The following is a 6,070-nucleotide window of genomic DNA, read 5'->3' on the forward strand; positions in this document are numbered from 1 at the left end:
CCAAGCTGAGGGGTCCCAGGCTGCCTTCACCTCCCCGCTGATGGAGAGGGTGAGGGCACAGCTTGGCCGGGGGGCTGTAGGAGCCCTCCTCACATCACCCTAGCTCTCCTACATTCCTCTGCATTGAACCCCCTGAGGAGCAAATGGCCAGTGGCCTGGGCAAGCCAGCTTGTGGCAGGACGGCAATAGCACGAATGCCTACCTACAAACACGCAATACAGCACGCAAAACATACATGCATATGGAGCAAGGAGGGGTGCTGTTGGCCAAGTCCTCTGTGTTAGATGTTGAATGCGCATTTGTTGTGAAGGTCTGTTTACTCTTTGGTCTTAGCTTTGAAGTTACATTGGTCTCTCAGGTTCTTGCAGATGTCTTAAGAACAGATTCACTGGTAATCACAGAAACCTCATCCTTCAGGAATCCATCCCTGAGCGGTAGGCTTGACCTGTAGTTCAGGAGTTCGCTATAGAGCTACATCACCTTGAAATCCCAGACACGATCCTTGCTTCCAGACAGACTGGTTGCCCCTTCCTGCCCTACACATGTATAAAAAATATATATATTTTTATATCCCAGAAAGGCCAGACTGGAGTTCTGCAGGCCTCTCATCAACAAGAAAGTCTTCATCACTATTCCAAGGCCAGTGCTACAGCTGAACAGTTTCTCCTACACACATTCAGCAAGATTCAGTACCTTTTCTTCCACAGCTGGACTTAAGCTGTTTGAACTACAAGATAATCAGGGCTGAAGCAGGTGATCTCTAACATGTGGGTCTTTATTAGCTGTGAGACAGATGCTTCATATTGTCGGAGTATTAGAAGCCAAGGAAAGAAAATAAATTAATTTCCTTTACTGGTTGTGGCTAAAACCATCCCTGTTTAAATGGGCTTTCCTTCTCAAGGTTCCTATGAAGAGAAAAAACATTCCCTGCCAGGATGCGTGGTAGATGATACAAAATGGCAGACACTGGAGCAAGTGATCCTTAGCACTCAATCCACCTCCCTCTTTTTTCAGTGTACATACAGTCCCTTTTCCAGTCAGCTCATACCCAGCTGACTGAAATATCTAAGGGGATTCCCACCGAAGAGATACTCAGCTGCTTTAGTTCCTCTTGTAAGGGTTTTTTCCTGTGGGGGTGGGAAAGGGTGCACAGAATGGGATAAACCCTAAGGTAGAGGAAGCAGTGAAGGCCAGCAGAGAGGAGGGTATATACTACTTGAGCTAACGTTGATTTAAAGTATCTGTCTGAGTTATCGAGGCATCCAGGAAGCTGAAGACCATAAAGACCTATTTAAACAGTGAAAAGCAAGAAATTCTTTTCAGTGATTTATAATCTCAGATCTGCAGATTGCTGAGTCTTCTTTTAAGCTCCGAGGAACGTGCAACATGGACAGAAATTTCAGGGTTTTCAAGACTTCTTTCAAGTCTGGAATGCAGACCGCATCTTCAAGCTTGGATCTGCTCTTATTGCACATTGTGCAATGGGGAAGTCTGCAGAAGAGCCTGAAATCAGTTTATAACTATCTAATAGAGCCAAAACTTCAAAATGAAACAGACTCAGAAGCTCAGAAGTTCTCATATTTCTGGTTCACAGAATCTGTCTGCTTCCGTCTTCCACTGAGTAACATTTAATTCTAGAAAATTTTCTTCTGGTCAAGTATTGACTGAAGTTATCAAACCATTTTTTTCTTTTGAGCTACTTTTATTACTCTGTTTAGTGTGTGAGGCTGAAGTCCTACCTTTGGTAATGCATAGGCTTTACTTTATTTGAAGCCAGTGGAAGCTTTGGCTGCCTTAAGGATTATAGGTTAGGGCCCTACATTTGTACTGTTGTACGCCACTCTATGACCTAAATGAGATTAGAATAATAAATCCTGATTTATTATGAGGGCTTTATTTAGCCATGTTTTGAATATGAGGTCTGTGTCAGGATTAATAACGATATCTAGCATGCCCCAGCATGGAGAAAGCTCAACAATGAAAGGACATTTTTTCCCTTGAGAGCACCGGTTCCCAGCCCTCTATTTGCTTTTTGTCAGAGTTGCTAAATGCTGAATGGCACAGAGATGCTGGATCCCAAAGGCGGTGACGTAGGCCATGACTTGGAGATAAGCCCACAGTAAGCGAAGGACGGAAGTATCCCATCGGCAGCATTTTCCAAACCTAAGTAATCACGCTCTGCAATGCAGTAGCATTCAAAAAAGCTTCCAATGCCAGGTTTTTGGAATCCAGGGACAAATGATAAATTACATTTTCAGGATTTCCTGGTTAATTCATCCATTGTGTTGAGCAGGCTCCAGCTGAGGTACCTACCCTGGAGTTAAATCAGATTCCTGAACCTGTTACAAAGGAATGTTCATTCTTTTCAGCATCCTGGCCACCTTCTCTCATCAGGAAAGCTGGTGTCTTGTCATGATGTGCACCAAATTGCAGTGACCTTAGTATTAGACACAGAAGGTGTGTGCTTATGCAAAATAGTTAAATTTGCCCAGCCTAATAGCCACACTACTAAAGGCTTCAGAGGAATTTGCCTTTCCAAGTAGTTATTTAGCCAGAACTAGGGAAAAAATGAAGTCGGTGAACTGCAAAGATGTGGGCTGGTATTCCTGTGGGACACAGAATAAGAAAGAGGACTTTTAAGTGTTGTGGCAAATTCAGGTGAATGAAATCAACATGAAATCCACAGGATCTTTACCTTTTCTCTAAGCCCTAATACTCCCACTGTTCATCAGCTGGTTGACTGATCTTGTTCGACAGCAGGTTTCTGTCCCACTTGTTCATGGAGTAGATTCTTTATTCAGTGCTCAAGATTCAAACCACAAGAACCAGCTATTGTAAGAAACAGAATCCAAGAAATCAGGAAACCCTGAAAGGATGAAAAGCCTCTCAGTATAACTGAGGACAAACTCTCTGAACTGGTATGCTAGAGAATCAAATATGAAAACAGTTCAGGATCTAACAAAATGTAAAATTACAATTTTTATTTTTTATTTTTTGATTTCCTAGAAGTGCTCCTTTCTAAAACACTTTTAAAAGTATACACTAGATAGTGAGAGTCTTTGGGTGCAGAGCAGCACACACTGATTCATTTACAGTCTTGCCAGCAAATTCTTTAAGTTCAAGTGACATGAAAGATGAAAACCCTAGACCTCTCTGTTCAGGAGCAGGGCAGCACTTCAGCTTGAGATACTTTACGTTATCTTCTTTTGATCATTTCAGGTCAAATAGCAGTGTGACAGCCTAGCTAAGCAACTTTTGGAGCCCTCAAGTTCCACTCAAGTTTATTCCCTTGGACACTGACCCTTCGAAAGAAAACAGTAACACAAACAAATCCTCTGGAGTTTCCCAACATCCCTAGACAGCAGGAGCATGATGAAGACCAAGCAGTAGCTGAGCCGGAGATCTGCGCGGGAAGTTTGGTCTGTTCAGTTTCTCATAACACTGCGATGCAGAGTTTCCCAGCCAACCTTTGTAGACTTACTGGCCAGGCCACAAATCTGTGATGCCGTCTGTGCAACCACTGTTCTTTGCAGTCCCTCTGAACACCCGACCAAGGGAGCAGCAGCTCTCTTTGCTTTCAGCATGCTGGCCATGAGTCGTGAGCTGGCAATCATACCCACAGGGGGACTAAAGGAAAACTTTGTTGGGTAGAAATGGACTTCTGCTTCTCTGCACATTTTATAGGATATTTTGGGCACGTGGCAATTAGCAAATCCTTGTGGTTTTGCTGATGTCACATCATGGAAGCCTTCACCCTCATTTAGCAGGTTAAAGTCTTATAGCACAAGCTTGAACTGTTGTTATAAGTCACTGATAAAAAGCTATAGCGGGCTCATGGCCGACACAGGTTAGTTAGCCACAAGCATAATCAGAAAGTTTGTGCTGAGAGCAGAGAGGTGGTGTGTAACCCACTGCATTTATTATCACTGTACTCTGGCCTCTAGATAGTGTGTGTGCACTGGGGTTGTGGAGAGCAAGGAATGTATACGGCAGGCCTATTAGTGGGACTGGGAAAGGCTTGGAAGAGGTTTTCCTTGTCCTCTAGAAGGAAGCATGTATCCATCTAGGGGAGACGTTTTCCTGGTCTGGGAGACAGAGCCTTCTGTAGTATGTATTGAAATAGTTTTTATTGTACTTATTCTGTTTGCTGTACCTATTGTCTAAACTCCTGTCCAGGCCATTTATCTTACCCATCTTTGCCTAATGAATGTGATAGTCCGAGTACAGACAGCTTCGCTAACAAACTTCTTTCAGTAACTGCTCAGTTTTCTGTGTTCTACCCTGCTATTGAGTCAGGTTTATTTTTTATTTTTTCCTGGGAAATATGCAGGATCTAGGAACAGGTGCTAATTTAAAACAAAGTCTAAGTTATTTATGCTGAAGTCATAAAATTCTCCTTCCATGCAAGCTATAACATATCTCTGTATATGTATATGATTCTTAGTGTTTTGACATTTCTTATCCTCACTCCTCTTTCCCATCCCTCACTGCGTGTCTGTGTGTTTCTGTATTTAGTTCATCTGACAGAGCCACCCGGGGCTGTGCACCACCCTGCTCCCATGGGCTGCTCATCCAGCATTCCCAGAGCTGCCTGCTCCCGGTAAGCTTCTTAATGTCATGTCCAGGCACCTTAGGAGACGTGGCCTGAGTTACAGAAGCAGTGCGAACCCACAGATCTCCTCCCAGTCAATGGGAGCTGAGTTTGCTTGGCACCTTTAAAATCAAACCACTTATACATGTATTTCAGTACCCAAGCATGGATTTTGGGGCATAGTTTTAAGTGGCCGGTATGGGTATTTTTAGGGCAGGATGGGCTTCACTTAAAAAAGGCATTATCCAAATTTATATACACTGTATTTATATTAATAAGCACAATTATAATAATTGCCTTTTTCAACAAAATACTAGTTTTCAATCCCTGTTATGGCGAGGCATGAATAATTTAAATAATTGCCTTAGTTAGTACTCTGTGCCAGTATCAGCGTCGCCCTACCCTGCCCCGAACATGGTGTGAGCCTTTTCTGCGTGGACTCTTTCACTGAAGAAATCTTTTTTTAACCGGGGTTCTCCATGGGGATTGTTCCAGGTAACAAAGCAGTTCTTGCAGTCGACTTACTATAATGCTAGCACAGGACAGATCATGGCAGTGCTCCTGCTGCCGTGTGGTTATCTCTCATGAAAACTTGTTATTCACTTGTCTATGACGCTATACATGACCTAGAGATACGTTAAGCATTTCCACCAATTTCCACCATGCTGCAAAGATCTAAACCACTAAGTTTCAGTTCTCGCTTCTCACCCCATGAGTCAAACCCAGCAGGCTGCAATAGCACCTATTAATTTATAGACTTAATCCCAAGGGCACATCTGCATGCTTGGGAGAAGGCGTGTCTGGTCAGCTGTTGCCACAGCGATGGCACAAATAGGCAACAACCAAGAAGAAAAGAACCTGTAGCTGCATGTATGCTTTGGTGAATTTGGGTATTTAGGGGGTTTTATTTGTTCCCGTACACAGCATATTTGGAAGCCTTATGTGCTTTTTTTCCCTGTTCTAATTAAAAGTCTTTTGTTAGAAGAAAAATAAGATATTAGATGTGTTAGATAAGCCGTGCAAATTTTGCATTTTGCTATAAACATCAAGGTTTCTGCAATGCAGAGCTGAACTGTTAGAGGTTATTACAGTAGTTTGAATCTCATGAGGAGGTTAAGGTGCTTAAAATTATTCCTAATAAAATGCAGCTAAATTAAGTACTCGTTAAATGTGAAACAAGGCAAAAAATCCTACAAAGACAGCATGTGGCTGTCACTGGGAAAATGCTCAGTACCTGCTTCTTGCAGAAAATAGAACATTACTTAAATAATTTAAAATCCAGATTATTTTCTGTAGAAAAATAATCATCAGTAAACCACTTAAGGGCTGGTGCATTTCTTTCTTTCCTAAGGATGGTAGAGATTCGTGCACAGACATCAGCAAAGGGCAGCTTTCTGAGCTGTTCCCTGCCAATTGCTGACAAAGGCAGTCCTAATGAATCATTCTGAATTGTGATCATGTGCTACCAGCCCACAGTGA

The sequence above is a fragment of the Aythya fuligula genome, chromosome 3 (genome assembly GCF_009819795.1).
Source record: "Aythya fuligula isolate bAytFul2 chromosome 3, bAytFul2.pri, whole genome shotgun sequence".
In the NCBI taxonomy this organism is placed as follows: Eukaryota; Metazoa; Chordata; class Aves; order Anseriformes; family Anatidae; genus Aythya; species Aythya fuligula.